This window comes from Carassius carassius, chromosome 5 (genome assembly GCF_963082965.1).
Source record: "Carassius carassius chromosome 5, fCarCar2.1, whole genome shotgun sequence".
NCBI classification, from domain to species: Eukaryota; Metazoa; Chordata; class Actinopteri; order Cypriniformes; family Cyprinidae; genus Carassius; species Carassius carassius.
In genome coordinates this window covers 16,396,675-16,416,019 of record NC_081759.1, presented here as the reverse complement: position 1 = coordinate 16,416,019, position 19,345 = coordinate 16,396,675, and the positions used below count along the sequence as shown (strand labels likewise).

The 19,345-nt window shown below is 41.4% G+C and overlaps 1 protein-coding gene across 5 annotated transcripts in view; it reads left to right on the top strand.

The window, feature by feature from the left end:
- LOC132140864 (cell surface glycoprotein MUC18-like) overlaps positions 1-19,345 on the top strand; it is a 67,379-nt gene that overhangs the window by 3,672 nt on the left and 44,362 nt on the right. The window lies entirely within an intron of this gene.

Here is a 19,345-nt window from a genome sequence, read left to right as displayed (position 1 = left end):
TAGAATGAAAACGATCCTCGTCTACATTGCCGTCTCGGCTGCGTTTCAGAAACGATCTCCGTTTACACTGCTCTACCTAAAATGCATGTCACGTGACCATTCATGCAGGTACAGCCATAGATATTAATAAGTAGATTCCCTATTATTTAGATTACGGATGCATCTACGTGCTCGACATCAATGCGCATGATGTTATTGTTTACAAAGTCGTCAAGGAGCAGCGGAGCGAATGTGGGCAGCCACGCCATTGTTTTCAAAAGTCTCCGTTTTGGTCCGTTTACACTGAAACACAACCCTGGAGTTTTCAAACTAAAACGGGTTCGCCAGCGTTTTCAGAGGTTTCTGTTGTTGAGGTTAGAAAACGCCGGAGCAGTGTAAATGATAGGTGTAACCTTAGCAAATGTTATGCGTTATAAAATGAAAAAGCACTAGTGTAAACGGGGCCTGAGAGCATGAGAGCATTTTTTCAAAAATATGTACAAATATAAACTAACACCACTGAGTCCCTGATTTTTGTGGGTTATCTTCTGGTAAACCCTACAAATACACTGTATAAGGTCAGGCAGAAACTATGGGGGACATTTCACTCATAATTAAATATTTTACACCTGTTTACAAAAGATTCATCCCAATTAGACGACTCAGTGCTCAGTCAAAGCCCTTTGCTTTCAAGTATAATTTAGTATTAGATCTCTTTTGATCACATCCCTTAAATCAAGGTTTTGATCTCATGATAAGATTTCCCAGTAGTGATAAGCTGAGACACAGGCTAGACAAGTGCACCGCGGGCTGCTCCTTGAAGTCACCCGCTTTGAGATCAGCCGAAACAATGCAATGGCATGGCATTCCTCAGTTAAATGCACTCATATCTCTGGCAAGAAGCTGAATGGGGGAAGGTAGCTGAAGGTGTGCGTGTCTAAGATCCACAGGTGAGTTTACAGGGCTAGATCACTATCTGATGGAGATTGTGCTTATCAAAAACTTTTGTGAGTTGACAATTGTGTCGTTGACAGGAAAAGGCTCTGTGTTTGTCATCTAGTCTTCATCTGAGCTGTATTTGAACAAGAGGATACCTTTAAAGCACTGACTGTTTCAAGAATGAAGAAAACTGTGTCTAGCCATTTTGTGAAGGAGTCTGGCTTGGCTGCTCCACATTTTTTGTTGGCTTAGATTTTAATATTAGTATGGTCTGGGAAGTCTGTCAAAAACTTGCTGTTGCCTTGAACTGACAAGGGCCGTTGGAGCTGCCAACGTGTTTTATGTTACTTCATTCAATGATCTGTGTAGATTCTTGTATTTTCGGGCAAGCTCTGTGGGGCACAACCTGCCATCATAGTTGTGATCCAACTAAAGAATAAATCTGTAAAGCCGTTTTCTTATGTGGAATACAGTGATGGCATGTTTATCAAAGTCAGATGTGGAGACTGACCACATTAATGAAGCATGAGAATGAATAACAATCATCCAAGTGCAACGAAGGGGGTGAAGAATTTACAGTGGACGGATGCCAGCTCTTTTTGCCCCTCTCCCTTTCTTACAAACAGTTTTTTTTGTAAGCTGTAAAAGGATTCACAAATTAGTTTTGACACACTCAAATAGTCCCAATTGTATTTATTTTTATATATGTTATTTTATTGTTTTTTTTTATTACAGGCTTTTCAATAATAAAAAGAGCAAATACTCTTTAAAGGATATTTGAAAATTGTCTGACTTCTTTTCTTCTGTGGAGAATGGCTGAAATTTCAGTACATATACCTATACTACGATAATTGTTCATGTATAATGCTTTTTTGTTCACTTTTCAAAAATAGAGAAAAAATACCTTTAGGTTTAAATTGGTCTAAAGAGAAACTAAAGACTTTCATTGTACATTGTTAAAAATGTATTTTTCATATAAATGCTGTTCTTTTGAACTTTATTTTCATTAAAGTAGCATTGCGTAGGTTCTGAAATTTCTAACCGTTACTGACGCCAGTGCCCGTTAGAGGAACTGCAGCCAGTCTCATGCTCCTTCTCAGTGCGCACGCTCTTTTTTTTTTACTTACGAGGAGTGTCCGTGGGTGTCTGAATTGTGCTGGAGGCTGGTCGCTTCTTTCCATCCGCAGAGTCCATTTGAAAACTATTGCCGCTGCTTACTATAATGGCTGGCGTGCCGTACGGTTGTAATCCCAAGTAGACGAGAACGCACATGACGTCACGTTTTGTGAATTTTCGCGCCAATTCGGGCCGACTCCTCCACACACAATTGAGCCTAAAGGCTGATAGAGGCAACAGTGGTGGACAGTCGAGGTGTCATTCTTTTTTTTACACCATGGTTGGCTCATACATGTTCAAATGAAAACTCTATCTTAAAGATTTTTTTAAGTAAAAACCTCCACATAGCTCCTTTAAAGAATCCTTAAAAAAGTAACAGTTTCCACTAAAATATTAAGCAGCAAAACTGTTTTCAACATTAATAAGAAGAAGAAATGTTTCAAAAAATTCACCTTTGCCATCACATGACTAAATTACAAATCTCCTTTTGTGCGTCACAGAAAGTGTCATACCAGTTTGAAATAACATCCAAGTAATTTCATTTCTAGGTGAACTATCTCTTTAACATTGAAATATTTAATTATTATACTACTGGTTATTGCTTTCTATATTCCTTTATATGACATGGAAAGTACAAGAACATTTTCCCCACCCATTAATTCAAAATAATCTCCTTTTGGATCAATAGCAATTATATGCTTCATGCAACAGTGTTAAGGACACAGCTTTAATGCCATTAAAATAAATGGGAAATACATAGTATATACTGATAAAAGACTTAATTTTGCAGACCACGTCCCATGTGATTCTCCGGCTTTATCTCATTATTATTCTCCACACTTAAAACCAGCTTAGCGCACCCTTCCAAAATGCACAATTTAATTGGCTGAATGCAGCCCGTCACTTTTGGAGAGCCCCATCTGTGGGACACGTAACTGGCCAGGAACAGATTCGAGATCTGGCAGAAGTCCTCACAATGCAAGGGGGATTTCGGAAGTCCTCGGATAATTTTTTCTCCAAAATCTCCCTCTAAATCACTGCCTCTCATCCCCCTCAAACCTGTCCGTCTTTATCGCTTTACATCTCTCTGTCTTTCTCTGTTTACCATAAAATCCACAGACAGCTGCAAACACCTGGTGGCTAACTCATTTCTGAGGAGGCAGATGGGGATGTTTTTTTCTGGATGTGTGTGCAAGCGTGTGAGTTAGTAGGTTGCTCATGTTACCGAAATCATACACCACAATAGTAGCACCTCCAGTCTTGCTGTCTACCCCCATCCCCCATGGTCTTAATCGCCTCCTCCCACATCTCCCTCATGCTCACATGCCCTTTCGCTCAGGCTTGGCTACCGGCCCATTCAGAGGAAGCCAGGGGCTTCAGGCCCTTCGTATGTTTTACTTTCTCCAAAATCTTTATTGATTTTTGCAGACATTCCTGCAGTTGCTGTGTTTGTGTTTCAAATGGTTGCAAAGTAATTCTCTGTGGCCAAGTCCTGCCAAATAACCTGGATGAAGACTGTTTGCTTTTGACTAATGTTATTAGTTAATTCGATTTTTGTGCTTTTGGAAGAAACTGTGAGTGGGGTTTTGCCAGGGTGTTGTTAAGTTGTTTCCAAGGTGTCATCAAGGTGTTTTTTAGTTGGTGGCCGGTTGCTGGCCTTAGAGGGAAAGTTCACCCTGGTAATCGAACTGTTTTAGTTCCTCGTTGACTTACACAGTTTTTTGTCATACAGTGGTCAAAGCCAATGGGGAAATGAAACTTTTGAAATTTTTCTTTCTGTGGACTATATCTTTTGATAAGAACCACTTATGACTATTTCCAAACTTTCGGAAGTCTAAAGTGTCACGCTGTCTGGTCTCTGTTTCCCTGGGTGTCCACTAGTGGTCTCACTTCCCGATAGGCACCTCACCGTAGGCACTACAATTCCCACTAGCCTTGTCCCTTCATTGCACTCAGGTGTCTTCACTTGTTAGTCATTATCCTCCTTATATTAACCAGTCCTTTTCTGTTTGTCTGCATGGAGTCCTTACTTTCCGTCACCAAGTTTCCTCGCGTTCCTAGTCTTCGAGTTCCTGTTCCTGTTTGTTTGTTTGTTTCTGTTTTGGACTGATGTTTGGTTACGACCCCGGCTTGTTTTGACTCTGATTTTGGATAAGCCTATTAAACTCACACTGCACTTGGATCTTCCGTCTCCTGTGTTCCCGTACATGACATAAAGAGGCCATGCATTATAAATTTTTTCTGTCTCATGGTCAATGATGTGACCGGACATAATTTTTTTTTTTACGGATCTATTAAATTATTCAAAAATACATAAAAATGCTATTCATGTAAACAATGACTTGAATTCACATCTTCTATGATGAGCATAGTTATGAGTATTAAAATTAATTTGAAATTTTCCTTGGGCATAAATGTCGAAATTGTTAGGGTGATACATATCATTAATAACTGAATACATTATCCACTAATAGTCACGTGATGCAACCAATAGGCATCAGAATACATTATACAAAAAATACAGTTATAAGAAAATGATATAAAAAAAATATGATTTCTATGTGGTGCAACCCCAAAAATTTTAATAATTACTAGGGGTATAACGATTCACTCGTTTTCTCAATGCATCAATTACCAACCCTGACGATGCATATGCATTGATCTTGAAACATGATTTTTGAATCGTGAATCGCCGATCTCAGACTGTAATCGATTTAAACCACTAAGAATCAAATGAATCGTGATTTCTATAGTGATTCATTGCTTTCAAAATATATACACATTAAATTACTACACTCTCTGTATCTTACCGACGGTGTTAACTGAGCAGTCAAAAGCTGCGTATTTATTGCATGGACAGAGCATAAATGTGTCTAAATCACATTCACAGTTCCATTGAATGATAAATGTGTTTTAACAATCCTGATGAACCGAATGTATGAAGTAAACTGTTAAAATAACCACAGCATTAACAATGACCTTGAAATAAGAGCATGAAGTTTATCTGATAATCAGATGCATGAAAGTAGCGTTTGTTGCTTTAGCAAACAGACATCTGGCGCGTTTTCTCTAAGGATCATCATTCACTGTTGGAGAGGAAAATAGCTTACTATAGCTTTTTATTTTGTGAAAATGAGATAAAAAAGTTTTCACACTGAATGAAGGGAAGGCGTGTTGATTCTTAGGTATGATTCTTGGTCATCGCCATGGAGTGTCGGTAAGGACACGGAGACAGGAATTCCAGTTTGGTTACTTTAATATCCATCAAGTTTGCTGGTTACATTGGTACTTTGGCATTGGTCTATACAACTTGTGCATGGTCATATGGATATAGGCATGCGTGTGTGTTTGTGGTCTAAACAAAGGAAAGGAGAAATAAAATTACATAAATTAAGTGATTTAGAACAAACAGGATAACATTATCAAATGTAAATAATCAGATGGTACGCATGGCAGTTTTAACAGAGCGGATTTCACGCTCCCACATACCTCCAAAATGGAGGTTTGGGCTCATGGAACCGAAAGCTGTCTGTAGTTCCTTTTCACCTCCTCGAAAGTTGGTGCCCTGATCTGCCAGGATTTCAGAAGGCGTTCCACGTCGAGCAACCATGCGCCTAAGGGCCATCAGAAACTAGTCTGTATCCATGTTACTCAGTAAATCCAAGTGGACACAGCGGGTCGTCATGCACTTATTCCCCACCTCTTTTTCATTACTCCTTCCTCGTTTTACCAGGAATGGGCCGAAGCAATCTACACCTGTGGAGTAGAAAGCTGGTTTCATCAGGCGGAGTCTGGCGGGGGGAAGCTTTGCCATTTTTGGAATTTAGGTTTAGCTGTCCACTTTTGGCACTCGACACAGGAAAGCTGATGGCGCCGTATTGCTTGTCTCCCTCTGAGTATCCAGTAATATCTTTGCATTTCTGCAAAGACCCTTTCTGGACCAGGATGGCCGAGTTTGGTATCATACTGCTTTATAAGGAGGCGGGTAATAGGGTGTTTTGGTTCCAAGACTATGGGATGCAGAGTACTGTAACCCAGGTTGGTAGTTTGCCGCAGTCGTCCTCCTACACGGATGAGTGCAGTCGTTTTATCCAACTCTGGTGGCAAAGTGAGCAGACGACTGGACAAAGGGATTGGCTTGCCAGTTGTTAGGGCCTGATATTCTGTAGGGAAACTGTCTAATTGGGCTTACCTCAAAAGACTTGATTCAGACTGCTTGTACTCCAGTGCTCCTGGGTCACCCGTTTCCCCCATCAACCCCTGACTGGATCTGCAAGTAGCTTCCAGGAGTTCCTCAAAGTTTGAGAACTGGGTAGCATCTGGCAGTGACAATCCAGTACAAGTCAAAGTGAGGCCACAAAACTTTGTGTTACGAAGCTCGGTGGGGTCCTCATTCAGCCCAATGGCAGGACTTTCTGGCCATGTTGCGGGTGGTAGGTAGAGGAAGTCTGGCCCTTTATACCATCGATTGGGTTGGGATAATTCAAGCAAGGTTTTGCCACGTGTGATGTCATCTGCAACGTTGTTTCCTGAATCTACATAGCGCCAGCAGTGACCTTCTGTGAGTTCTTGTATCTCGCTTACTCTGGTTCCTACAAAAACTTTAAATCTGCAGAACTCCGATTTTAGCCAAGTGAGTACTGTTGTTGAGTCACTCCACAAGAATGTGTTCCTAATTTCCAATGATATCTAATTATGAAGTATCTTGGCTAACTGCGCTCCAGTGAGGGCGGCACAAAGTTCAAGCCTAGGCATTGATTGTTGCCTTTTTGGAGATACTCTTGATCTGGCATGGATGAATGCCAGTTCCACTAGGCCTTGGTGATCAGTACGGAGGTATGCTACTGATCCATAGGCTGTCTCAGAGGCATCGCAGAAGATGAGAAGTTCTCTTTCTGCCTCTGGGACATCCAGCATGGCTGACACATAACACCGAGGTATGGTGATCAGTGGTAGATGTTCTAGTTCTGCTTCCCATTTTTGCCAGACTTGTAGCAGATCTAATGAAAGAAGGGGCTCATCCCATTCTCTTTCCTTCACCCACAGTTGTCGCACTAAGGTTTTAGCCCTGGTTGTGAAAGGTATTATGTAGCCTAAGGGGTCGTACTGGCTGGCCTGATGTCTTGGTGTACTGTCCGTAAATTCAGTTGCTCAGGTTTACCTTTTAATCCAAGATGCTGTGCAGCTGTGTCAAGCAGAATGGTGCGCTCTGAACTGTCATCAAGTACAGCAAATGTGTCCAAAGCTTTCTGTTGATGATGTATGGTAACCTTTACAACTTTCAGGAACACCTTCCCACCTCAACGAGGTTGGTCTAAGTAAAGAGTCTCTGTGGTGGAGTTTTACAGGCTATTGTTCTCACTGGTAACCTCACCTTTCCTTTGGTTGATGTCGTGGAGTATGGAGAGATGTTTGGCTTGGCAAAGATGGCATGGTCTCTTTAGGTCACAATCTTTGGCCATATGGGAGCGTGCACATTTCCAGCATCGTTTATTGTCTTTGATCCATCCAACCATTTGCTCCTTAGTTAATGTTGTGAATATGGTACACTGGCTGAGGTAAAGTTCTGCACAACAGTATGGACAGACGGCTTTGGGCTTGGTAGGTAATTTGGGATGAACTGCTTTGGATTCAGGTAATGGTTCTGTGGCCTGTCTTTGTTCTACACCATGCAGTACGGTCGTTTGTTTGCTTTGTCCCCGAATCACTGCCCTTTGATCTCGTTTTATGGTTTTTGTCTCATCAGTTGGGTCAAATTCCATACAGTTGGCTTCTAGCTGTAGCCAATCTGCAAACTCGAGGAGGGAGAACTTGGTCTTATCTGGGTTTCTTTTGAGGTGATGCCTCCTAAATTGGGTTTGTTGTGAACGAGGAAGACGGTTCAGAAGGCGTTTCACATTTGATCCACGGTGCAGTTCTTCAATCCTTCAAGGCTTTGAGCATACCCACTATGGCTTGGACTCTAAGGGAAAAGCTGTCAAATGCCCGCTCATCACCAGCACGAATAGGTGGCAGATTCTCCAAAGTCTCTATTTCCCTTAGCACAAACTGGTAGGGCTGGCCATACCTTCTGTCAAGGGCTTGTAGAGCATTAGTGTAAGGGGTAACTGACTCTGCATGTGCTAGCACCAGTCTATGAGCATTAGGTACCTTCTCATGTTTAAGCAGGATGGAGTATTTGTAATGCTCTTGTAGTTGGGGGTGAAGCAGGTTGTCCAGGGCGATCCTAAGTTCCACATACTGGGCTCTGTCTTCTTTAATGAAATCTGGGAAGGTGGGGCCCTCTACTGTTGGAGGCCAGTATGATGAGGGATGGGGAATGTAGGGCACTGCATCAGCTCTAAGCTGAGATGTTGTTACTGGGTACAAAATTCTTGACATTGGCTCAGTCTCTGGAGCAAACTGACTGTGCACTGGATAAGCTTCAGAAGGTGGTGGTACTTGATAGTATGGGAGCTGGGTGGTTTGGCTCAGTCTCTGATCGGGGAGAGGAGGTAATGGTTTCATCCAGGGCTTTGCACTGGCATGCACATGTGTTCTAATTGGATCTGTTGAGGGCCTGCAGCATGCTGAGGCATAATGGTGTGTCGACAGACTGGTCTCTCTGCTCATTGGGGGTGGTGACTGGAAATTAGTGTCTCTGATTTGGGTTCTCCTCAGCATTTGAGACAGCTCCTCAACGAAAGGGGGTTGGGTGGTTTGGGTTTTCCCAGGCTGTGGCCAAGAATGACGATCTGGGGTAACAACATCAGGATTGGCATCGGATTTTGGCTGTCCCTTTTCCACTGATTTCAGGATCTGGGTTCTAGGTGTCTGATGCCGAGATGATGCTCGTGAGGAGTGAGCAGATGTTTGAGGAGTACTGTGTAACAGGACTTTTTCCAAGAGTTCTGTTTGGCATCTAGCAGTCTCGCTCTGTTGCCTTGTAATTTCCATTATCTGCAGCATGAAATCTTCTGATGCCCCAGCTGTTCCAAATAGGTGGTGAGAGGAGATGGGGGTCGAAGTCACCATTACCTTCTGTTTAGGTTTAACAGTCTGTCCTGATGGGTTCCCAGTATAGTTGACCACATAGTCATCTAGGAAGGCAGGCCTCTGGATTGCTCTGCGTGGGCGTTGGGATGAGGCAGGAGCAGATTTAGATATTTCAGACTCTGGATTTGCCATGGTAACGACCCGGATCCGGCTCGAAGGACCAAATTTGAAGGGAAGGTGTGCTGATTCTTAGGTATGATTCTTGGTCATCACCATGGAGTGTCGGTAAGGACACGGAGACAGGAATTCCAGTTTGGTTACTTTAATATCCATCAAGTTTGCTGGTCACATTGGTATGTTGGCATTGGTCTATACAACTTGTGTTTGTGGTCTAAACAAAGGAAAGGAGAAATAAAATTACATAAATTAAGTGATTTAGAACAAACAGGATAACATTATCAAAGGTAAATAATCAGTTTAGCATATAAACTTATAGAATGTAAACCTTAGAAACTAAGCAGCATATGTAAACATAGGGAGATATACATTAAATGTACATTTGAGCCGTCCGGCTTTGGAACCAAAACTATCGGGCTCGCCCAGTTACTGTTGGACTCTTCTATTACTCCCATTTCAAGCATTGCGCCTAATTCAGCCTGAACTACCTTTTTCTTATGCTCAGGCAAGCGATACGGCCGGCTGCGAACTATCACGCCCGGCTCTGTCTCGATATGGTGCTGAATTAGGTTTGTACGGCCGGGTAGGGGCGAGAACACGTCGGCAAATTCAGCCTGCAATCTTGTGACGTCAGTGAGCTGGGACGGCGAGTGGTGATCTCCACCAGGGGCCAGGGTGAGGGATTGCGTTTTGACACTCGCCTTGAGCCCGAGATCGTCCTCTCCACTAATCACCATCGCCAACATCACTGGCTCCACCTCCTTCCACTTTTTAAGGAGATTGAGGTGGTATATCTGACGTGCCCCGTTCCTATCCGACCGCATAACCTCATAATCGAGATCCCCTACTTGTCGTGCGACCTCAAACGGCCCCTGCCACTTTGACATTAATTTAGAGCTTGATGTTGGGAGCAATACAAGTACTTTCTCTCCCGGTGCAAATTTGCGTAGCTTAGCGCTCCTGTTGTATAGCCGGCTTTGTTTGTCCTGGGCTTGTAACAAATTCTCCCTTGACAGCCGCCCCAAAGTGTGGAGTTTTGTTCTCAAGTCCAGGACATATTGAATTTCGTTTTTGCTTTGAGACGGTCCCTCCTCCCAAGTTTCCCTCAGGACATCCAGCACCCCGCGGGGCTGTCGCCCGTAGAGAAGCTCGAAGGGGGAAAACCCCGTGGAGGCTTGTGGGACCTCTCGCACGGCGAACAACAGGGGCTCTAACCACCTATCCGAATTTTTGGCGTCTCTCCGGACGAACTTACGAACCATTGATTTAAGCATGCGATTAAAGCGTTCGACTAGGCAGTCAGTCTGTGGGTGATAGACGCTGGTCAGAATCGATTTAATACCCAACAATTCGTAAAGCTCGCGTAACATACGTGACATAAACGCCGTGCCTTGATCGGTGAGGATTTCTTTCGGAACCCCCACCCGGGAGATTAAACGAAAGAGGGCTTCTGCAACACTCTTAGCGGAAATGCTGCGGAGGGCCACTGCTTCAGGATATCGTGTTGCATAATCGACTATGACTAATGCAAAGCGATGTCCCTGTGCCGATCACTCTAATGGCCCGATGAGGTCCATACCAATTCTCTCGAAGGGGACCTGCATTAACGGAAAAGGGCGCAATGGCGCTTTTGGGGTGGCCGGTGGGTTTGCCAACTGGCATTCAGGACAAGACGCGCACCACCTGCGCACATTCTCGTGAATGCCCGGCCAAAAAAATCGGGTCATGAGGCGATTTAGAGTGGCAGCCTGACCCAAGTGGCCCGCCATTGGATTAGAATGAGCTGCCTGGAAAAGCATTTCCCTGCGGCTCCTTGGAACTAACAACTGGGTTGTATCGTCTTTTGTCTGAGCGTCTTGGGTCACTCAATACAACCGGTCTTTCAAAATGGCAAAATACGGGTAGGTGAGCGGTTGGGTAGGATGGAGAAGCTGGCCGTCGATGGTACAGACCTGCTGGAACGCATGTTTCAATGACTCGTCTCGAGACTGCTCCAGGGGAAAATCATCGCGCTCCGAGAGACCCCACCTCTCAATTCCATGCGTTTCCCCTGAAGCAGGACTCAGCGGTCCCGGCTCAGTTTCTCCCACCTGCACCCGCGCGCCCCCGAACCGTGCCTTATTTCCCCAAGAGGTATCTGCGCATAATGACGCCAATAGATCCCCGAAGGCAGGCCAATTTGTACCCAAAATTATCGGATGCCGGAGGTGCGGACTAACTGCCACCTCAACGCTATGCTTTTGACCCCGAAATTGGATGACGATAGGCCTTACTGGATATTCCCTTATATCCCCGTGTACACACCGCACCTTAACCACGCGGCTTGTATCCAATGCCCCCAGTTAAATTAGGCTTCGACCGGCTTCGCCCAAGTCTAGGGACCGGAAGCGCTGGCGATGTTGCTTGGGGGACCGGCCGACCCCTGGATGATGGCCCTCTTCAGGTCGTCGAAGACCAGGAGGTACAGACCTGAATAAAAGTTCGCCATCGAGAGTTGTTGCGCGGCCACCTGGGCTTCACCGGAGAGCAGGGGGATGAGGTGCACCGGCCACTGCTTGCGGGGCCACCCGCACGCCTCCGCTGACTTCTGGAAGAGCTCCAGGAACGCCTCCGGATCATCCTGGGGCCCCATCTTGTGCATTGGCAGATGCAGGGGCGCGGCGGGCGGCCCAGCGGCCTCGGCGCGAACCTCCCGATCGATCCAGCTCCAAAACCTCTCGCAGTCCTCCTGCTGGGCCTGGATGATGGCTTGGAAGCGCCTCTCCTGGTCGGTCCTCAGGTCCAGCAGGGCCTGGTGTTGTTCGCGGTGCAGGACTGCGAGGGAGGCGATGATGTCCGCAAGCGGCGTGGAGGACGGGCTTTGCATGGCGGTGGCGGGGGTCCTTCTTCCTTCCCGGGTTTCGGCACCAGTGTAGAAGAGTTCAGAGTTTGAAAGGAAGAGGACGAGGGGTCGGCTTTACTGCTGACAGTTTTAATTTCACAAATCATAAAATAAACATAAAGGTAGACAGCAAACTCGGACGGCACTCCGATATGCGCAGCTTCAGATCAAGCTCGTCAGCAGTGGCTCTCTCTACACCTGCTTCTCCTGGCGTTAAATACTCTCTCCACGCCAATTACTGAAACAAGAGACAGGTGTTGATTATTTCCGTTCAGCCCCCTCACTCACCGTTCGTCTCCCAATTCTCTCTCCCGCTGCAGACTTCGCTAAACCACGCCTCCGCCTCCACAGTCTACAGTGCTTATGTTTACATAAACAATCGATCGTGCAGGGCCGCGGGTCTTCCGCGCGGTCGTCTAATCTTATACATAAACATCTCAACAAGTGATCTTAATCAGCATTAACAACACTATCCAAGATAAACAAACAGTTACTTTTGGTCATTAACGCACACGACTTTGACAGGAATCAGGAGAAAACAACACGAACCATCTCTTTCTGACCATGCAAAATGAAGCTTAAAGGTTCTATTTTAACAGTCATCCAACAACACAGTGATTTGATTGGCTGTCCTGTCGCGTGATCAGTGCATGATAACTACGGTGGCCTGGATGCTTGTTAACCTGGATACCCAAGAGTGTCCAGCAGATGGTGCAGTTGACTTTCCTTTTCTACACTGAAAGTGAAGTGATCTCGCTCTCATAGACATGCCAGGATATATCGGCATGTCTATGAAACGTTAATGAAAAAATAAATAAATAAATAAATAAAATTTATGAATGATGCAGTGCTAATTGACATCATTTATTACAGTACAGAAATTATAAACTATATTTTCTACTTTATGTGCAGAAAATGTAAACAATAGCTAACTAAATGTAGTCACCTATATCAAACAATCATAAAATTGCCATTGTGAAAAAAATATTGATTACAAATGATTATTGTCGAGCAGTGTATTTGATTTCTTACAGCAAATTAAAATTAATAAAAAAGAAGAGAATTCTTTGTAAAAACTTGTCACCCCTGGTGTGACAAAATGTTATCTTATACATAATACTTTTAAAGCTCTTTTTTTTAAAATCTTGGTTTACATACATTTTTACGTATGCCATAGCATCATTAAACTAGCATCTAACAATGGACAAAAGGTATTTATTTATTTATTTTCTAACCTTTGTTTCTCTAACCATAAAGGCTGGTGTAATTTGCCCCCTGACTAAGCATTTAAAGAATTTAGGGGAAGCATTTAAATAATCATGTGAATGCACTTAAACAGTGCAAAATCGGATCGTTATAATCGAATCAAATTAAATTTAATTGTGAATCGAATCGAATTGTTCTAAATTTTCAAAAATCATTCTTGATTCGATTCGAAATAAAAAAAATGAATGAAACCAACATGAATACAAAGCGCACATGTTAAAGAACTTGGTACATGTGTTTTAAAGATGAAAGATTTTCCCTCTTTTTTGTGTACACCATTCAACATCTTCTTTACTGGTTCTGTTTTGTGCCGTTAATGTGGCAGAAAAGTAATGCACCTTTACATTTTCTAGATATATCATCATGAGCTTTTCAGGTGTTAGTGGCATGTGATCCTGCACACGTCTTATTATGTAGTGGAATGCCACGAGATGTATTTCAGTGCTTTTTGAAATCTGATCAAGACATATGTCATCCTGTGTGTCTATATGAGTATCTTTCTTGACAAAGGAGCTGTCGAGATATTCATTGTGATTCTCTGCTGATTACTGAAGGCAAAAATTCCTCCAGAAGCACCACACCCTTCACATCTCTTTGTCCTCCAGCATGTTGCACTCTGCTACTGTCTTGTCTTTACTTTCTTCTTTCTTTCCATCTCATTTATAAAAAAAGTAATTTCATCATTCTCGAGTAATATTCAGGAATGTGCAAAAATTTCAACCAAACTTTACAACAGAGTAATGTTGAAAGAATATAAAAATAGTCCACAAAATCTGGGACGTTTTTAAAGATCTTCTTATAACAGAAACCAAATGACTGTCAATTTAAAATATGTAGTTTTGTTTTTTTGGCTGTTATACAGTATTTACCAAGAATATCGTTTCAGTGCATCACTAATAATGTGTCACTGTTAGGAATGTAACAATTCACTCAACTCACGATTCATGTGAAGATAAGATGAGATTTAAGACAAATTATAAATTAGATGTGTCCTTTTATTATTGAATTGAATTTATTATTTAAAATGCTGCCCATTTCTTTGTGAAATTGAAATATAACACTAATTAACTGTATACACTATATTAATATTATTGCTCTTTTGTTGGTTTTGATTGCTTCTATTGTCCTCATTTGTAAGATGCTTTGGATAAAAATGTCTGCTAAATGAGTAAATTTAAATATAATGTAAATGTAAATTTAAAATTGTAAAATGTAAAACAAGCCCCAAATCAAATAAATAAGAAACACTAAATCTCTTCATATAAACAAAAAAAACCTTTCTTTGTCTGTGCTCTTTCCATTTAAAATTAGAGGCAACCACTGCATTTTAATCCTGATCCAAACAAAGATGCTGCATATATGCAACATGAGCATTTTTTAATCTTAATTAGATTATATAATTTCAAAATTTGAAGCAAAAACAGAATGGTTTGACTTCAGTTTTGTGAAACTATACATAAAAATATCTGCATGAAACAGAAACACCAGACGAGCTGAACAAGACACAGATTCACTCTCTGCCAGCAGGTGGCGCTTTAATTGTTTCATTGGTTTCCGCTGTAAACAATTAATTAAACAGTATTAATTATACAAATTATACAAAAGCCTAAACTTTTCTAAAGACAGTAAGTTCCCCTCAGATATACATTATATATATACATATAAACTATGCCTAATTGAATTGCGATTTGTTTAGCATCTCAACCGATTTGAATCGTCACATATTTAAAATGATTTTCAACCGGCTCATGGTTAATCATTACATCCCTAGTCACTGTTGTTATTTTTTCAGTTGTTTTTATTTTTTTAAACATAATATATCTTTTCAGTACCATATGCTGTTGCAGACACCAGATTGTGTGGGCAAATGATCTTTTGGCTATGAGTGATGAGTATACAGTCTGATAAATATCATGCGGGTAAAGGTTAGCGCACACATATTTCAGTCAAATCAGTAAAACAGAAGTAAACAGAATGTTCTTCATCTCCGAAATGTCATCCAGAACCACACAAACAGTTTGCCCTTTCTCTCCTAGAGGTACGTCTTGTTAGAGTCAGATTTTGGGCAGTGTGCAGGCACACAAAATAATGCTTTAGTTTCTTCTGTCAAAGATATATCAATACGGCTATTCCAGCTGGGATAGATTTCCCTTTTCTGACCAGAACATTGCCATATTGAAAGCCCATATGCTCTACAGTGGTTCTGACTAGACTGATTCATGCTCAGTATTTCGCATTCAAACTCTTCCCAAAATACTGTGGGAGAAAACATGTAACTGATCAGAGATCTGTCGAATGGGGTAATATCACCCAACACCCACAGCAGTGGGCACTATGCCAGCATCCTGCCATCAGCGGCCCTCTTTTCATTCTTTCCCGTACTCCCCGTAGATCTGATAACCAAGCATAGTGGGTTCATACTGGCAGATCCTGTACCTAGATATGAGTGTGTGCATATGCACATGCATATTCAATAATGTACTCCCACAATTCATAGCCCCACTCAAACCCTGCTGTTGTGCTAATGCAAGTCTTTGTAGTTGTTCTTAGCTGGGAATATGGCTGGTAATAAAGGCCTGTATGTAATATGGTGCCACTGGACTGTAATTTATAGACATTCTTCAGGAACAAAGTCATTGAGTAAAGACCACAGCCAAGATTTCCTTTGCCATTTTATGTTTTGTGTCATTAAGTAAATTTTTATTCACAAATCTGTTACAATTTTATTCAGATTTTGTTTAAAGCTGAAGGGTGTATATTCCATCTACAGTTGGTTGGACAAACAAGTAGTTTTATTAAAATGTTGACATGCACAACAACAATATGCTGAAAAAAAAAAACCCCAACAACAACATAACTGCCTCCCCCCAGCTCAGTCCAGTGGTGTCTGGAAGGTAGAAGGGACAATGGTAGTTGGCCCTGATCCAGAACAGTGAGTTCAGCACAGCGTCATCGAACACCATTATAACGGTGAGCTGGCTGAGCTCAACCGCATACTCCAAAAGGGTCCTTACAAGATCCTTACAGGCTAGGGAGGGAAACAATGAGGAGAGGGGATTCATATGGGGAACATGGGAAACCAAAACAAAAACCCTTTTCAAAACATGGAAACAAAGCAGAGGGGAAAACATGCCAATAAACTATTTTATCGATCCTGTTTTCTGTTGGGGATGCCTACGGAGAGGAGCAAGGGATGAGGGATAATCATAAACAACAGGGGTGGGAATTGCAGGGTACCTCACGATACAATACGAATCATGATACATGTATGTGTAACCCAACCCAAATACAACATGGGAACTACTAGTGGCTAGTGGTACAGTTCTAGTACACATGGTGGTGGTTAATACTGTACGGTGTTTAAATGTAGTGAATTGTGACCATCAGCTCAATGAGTATATTTAAGAAATCAAACAAAGACGAAATGGATCATTAATGCCAGCATGCCATATTTAACAGTAGCAATTTCAAACTACCAAAAACTGGATGTTTGCTGCAAGCCTATATATTAATACTTGACAGTGGCCATTTTGCTTCCAAGGTTCCCCCTGGATTCTGGATGAAACTTTTGTTATTTATGCCCTTTGTTGACATGATCATTTTATCTGCCACTGAAAGGTAATATAATACAAGGAATATTTTACACTGATGCCAGAGATAATCTTTGTGGTGAGGTATTTCTTTTTTTTCTTAATCTAGGAGCTACACAAACCTTGCACAGCAAATGTGGTGTTTTAGTGTGAGAAATGTAAATATTTCTACTCTTCTGTTTGATGAAGAATTCACTTAAATTTATTGAAATGTTTCGTTCACTAAAATTCCCAACCTTTTGGAATGTTAATACAAGCTAAGGTGCCATTTAAACAGAGAAAGACAGATAATGTTAACAATACATAAGCTAGGCACCAGGCAGTATACAGTACTCACATGGAAATGGTTACCGGTCAGAACAGCTGGATTCAGCCAAAGGAGACGTCTTACTCAAGCCTTTTATTCACTGAGAGCATATCAGACCAGACATGACATGCAGAATTATGTCAAAGCCATCGAAAATAATTGAGTTCTCATGTACAGATCAGACTGTTAAGATTATTCCATGTAACTTATGCTGATCATAACTGGCAGCTCAGAAATTTTAGCTCTGCCTGTAACAACAAAAATCACAACTGAGATTTCTTTATTGTCCCAAATGAGACCACATTAGAAGCATATTTAGATTCTTCTTCAGAAAACAAAGACCCCATAAATCTCACACTAGAGTTACAGATGACATCTCAAGCTCTCAAAAGTCTTCAATATGAATTTAAATTTTTTTTAGAGTTTTGCCCATGTTAATTTAATAACTCTGTATTCTTATTGTATGTCAACAATTTGTTTTAGGGGAAACATCTGATGATACATACAACTTAATTGAGAACACACATTACATCCTCTGTGCAATAAAATGTCAAATTTAATATATAGAATATGCTCTACTTTTTTGGGGTCAATTAGCCTTTTTAAGTTATCAAAAGAAGTATTTTATGCTAAACAAGGCTGCATTATTTGATCAAAAGTACTATGTAACTGTAATATTGTAAAAAATTATTACACATTAAAATAACTTATTTCTTTCAAAGATGTGTTTATTGTTCCACAAGGCGGGACTCAAACTCAGGACGCCCAAAACACAAAACCTGCTTAAATACATTTTAAAATCTAATTTATATCTTTGATATGAAAAAAGCTTAGTCTTCAGCATCATTACTCCAGTCTCACATGATTCTTCAGAAATCACTCTAATATGCTGATTTGGTGCTCAAGAAACATTTCTTATTATTTTCAGTGTTGTTCTGCTTAATGTTTTTTTTTTTTTAGGATTCTTTAAAGAATAGGATAAAACAGGTTTATTTTAAATAGACATCTTTGATAACATAAACATCTGTTAAAACTTTCCTTTCAGAAATGACTCCTTTCAATAGAAATTAGGTTAATGTGATTTAAAATGAAGTTTGGTTTTACATTTTGTTTCAGTTTCTAGTGCTATTCATCAAATGATGGAGAAGAGTATCATATCCAAGAACTCGTAATAAGCAAGTTTTTTACTTTGACAGAACAATTCATAGAAAGACAGAAATAGAAAGGTAAAGACCTTTATTTGTCCCCCAGAAGGCTATGCCTTCAAAAGTTTTACAGACATTTCTGAGTCAAATCTAATTCCATCTTAATGAACTCCATGAACATCAAACAAATGCTAGATCAAAAAAGATAATTGATGAATTGAAATGAAATGACATTAAATATAAGCCGAGGAGATGAATGACAAATACCACAGATTCAGCTGTCCCACAGCTGTCACATGGTTTTCTTCTCCAGACTTGAAGGAGACCCTTGTTTTTAAGACACTAATATACTTTTCATCTTGACCCTACCTCAACCAGGTGGTATCAACTAGACACATGCTTTTAAACTCTTCATGTCAGGCTTCATGAAATACATGCCTCTGGACAACTGCCAGGGAGGACTTGAGTTGAGCTCACCCATGTTGACAGAATTCATTTTAGAAGAGTAACTCAGAAAAGCTGTGAATATGTTATATGGAATGGGAATATGTAACATTAAAAGTGGTCCATTACTGCAGTGGAGAGCTATATAAATCCTTGTTGATAGTGAATAAGTGCAGCCATTGGGAGTGTATCCTTTCCCTCACAAATTATACAGACGCATGGCGCAGGTCTTCATGCAGTGGGAAGCCTTTTTGGTGGGTCTTGGGGGCCTATATTTAAGTCTGATGTCTTTTGTCTTTAACCTCTCACCCTATAAGTGTCTGCTTACAGAGTTGCTCTCATGGGCCCCTTTTTGTCCCTTAGGGGCCAGATTTATGATCTGCCTTGTGGAATTTCTTCAAAATTTGTCTCAAGAGTCTTGACTTTCCCTTATCACATAGGCTACACACTTTATGTTTGCAAAGGTTCACTTTCTTTTGGAATGAAATACATTGACTGCAATGTAGTTTCGCTCTTCATGCAAGCA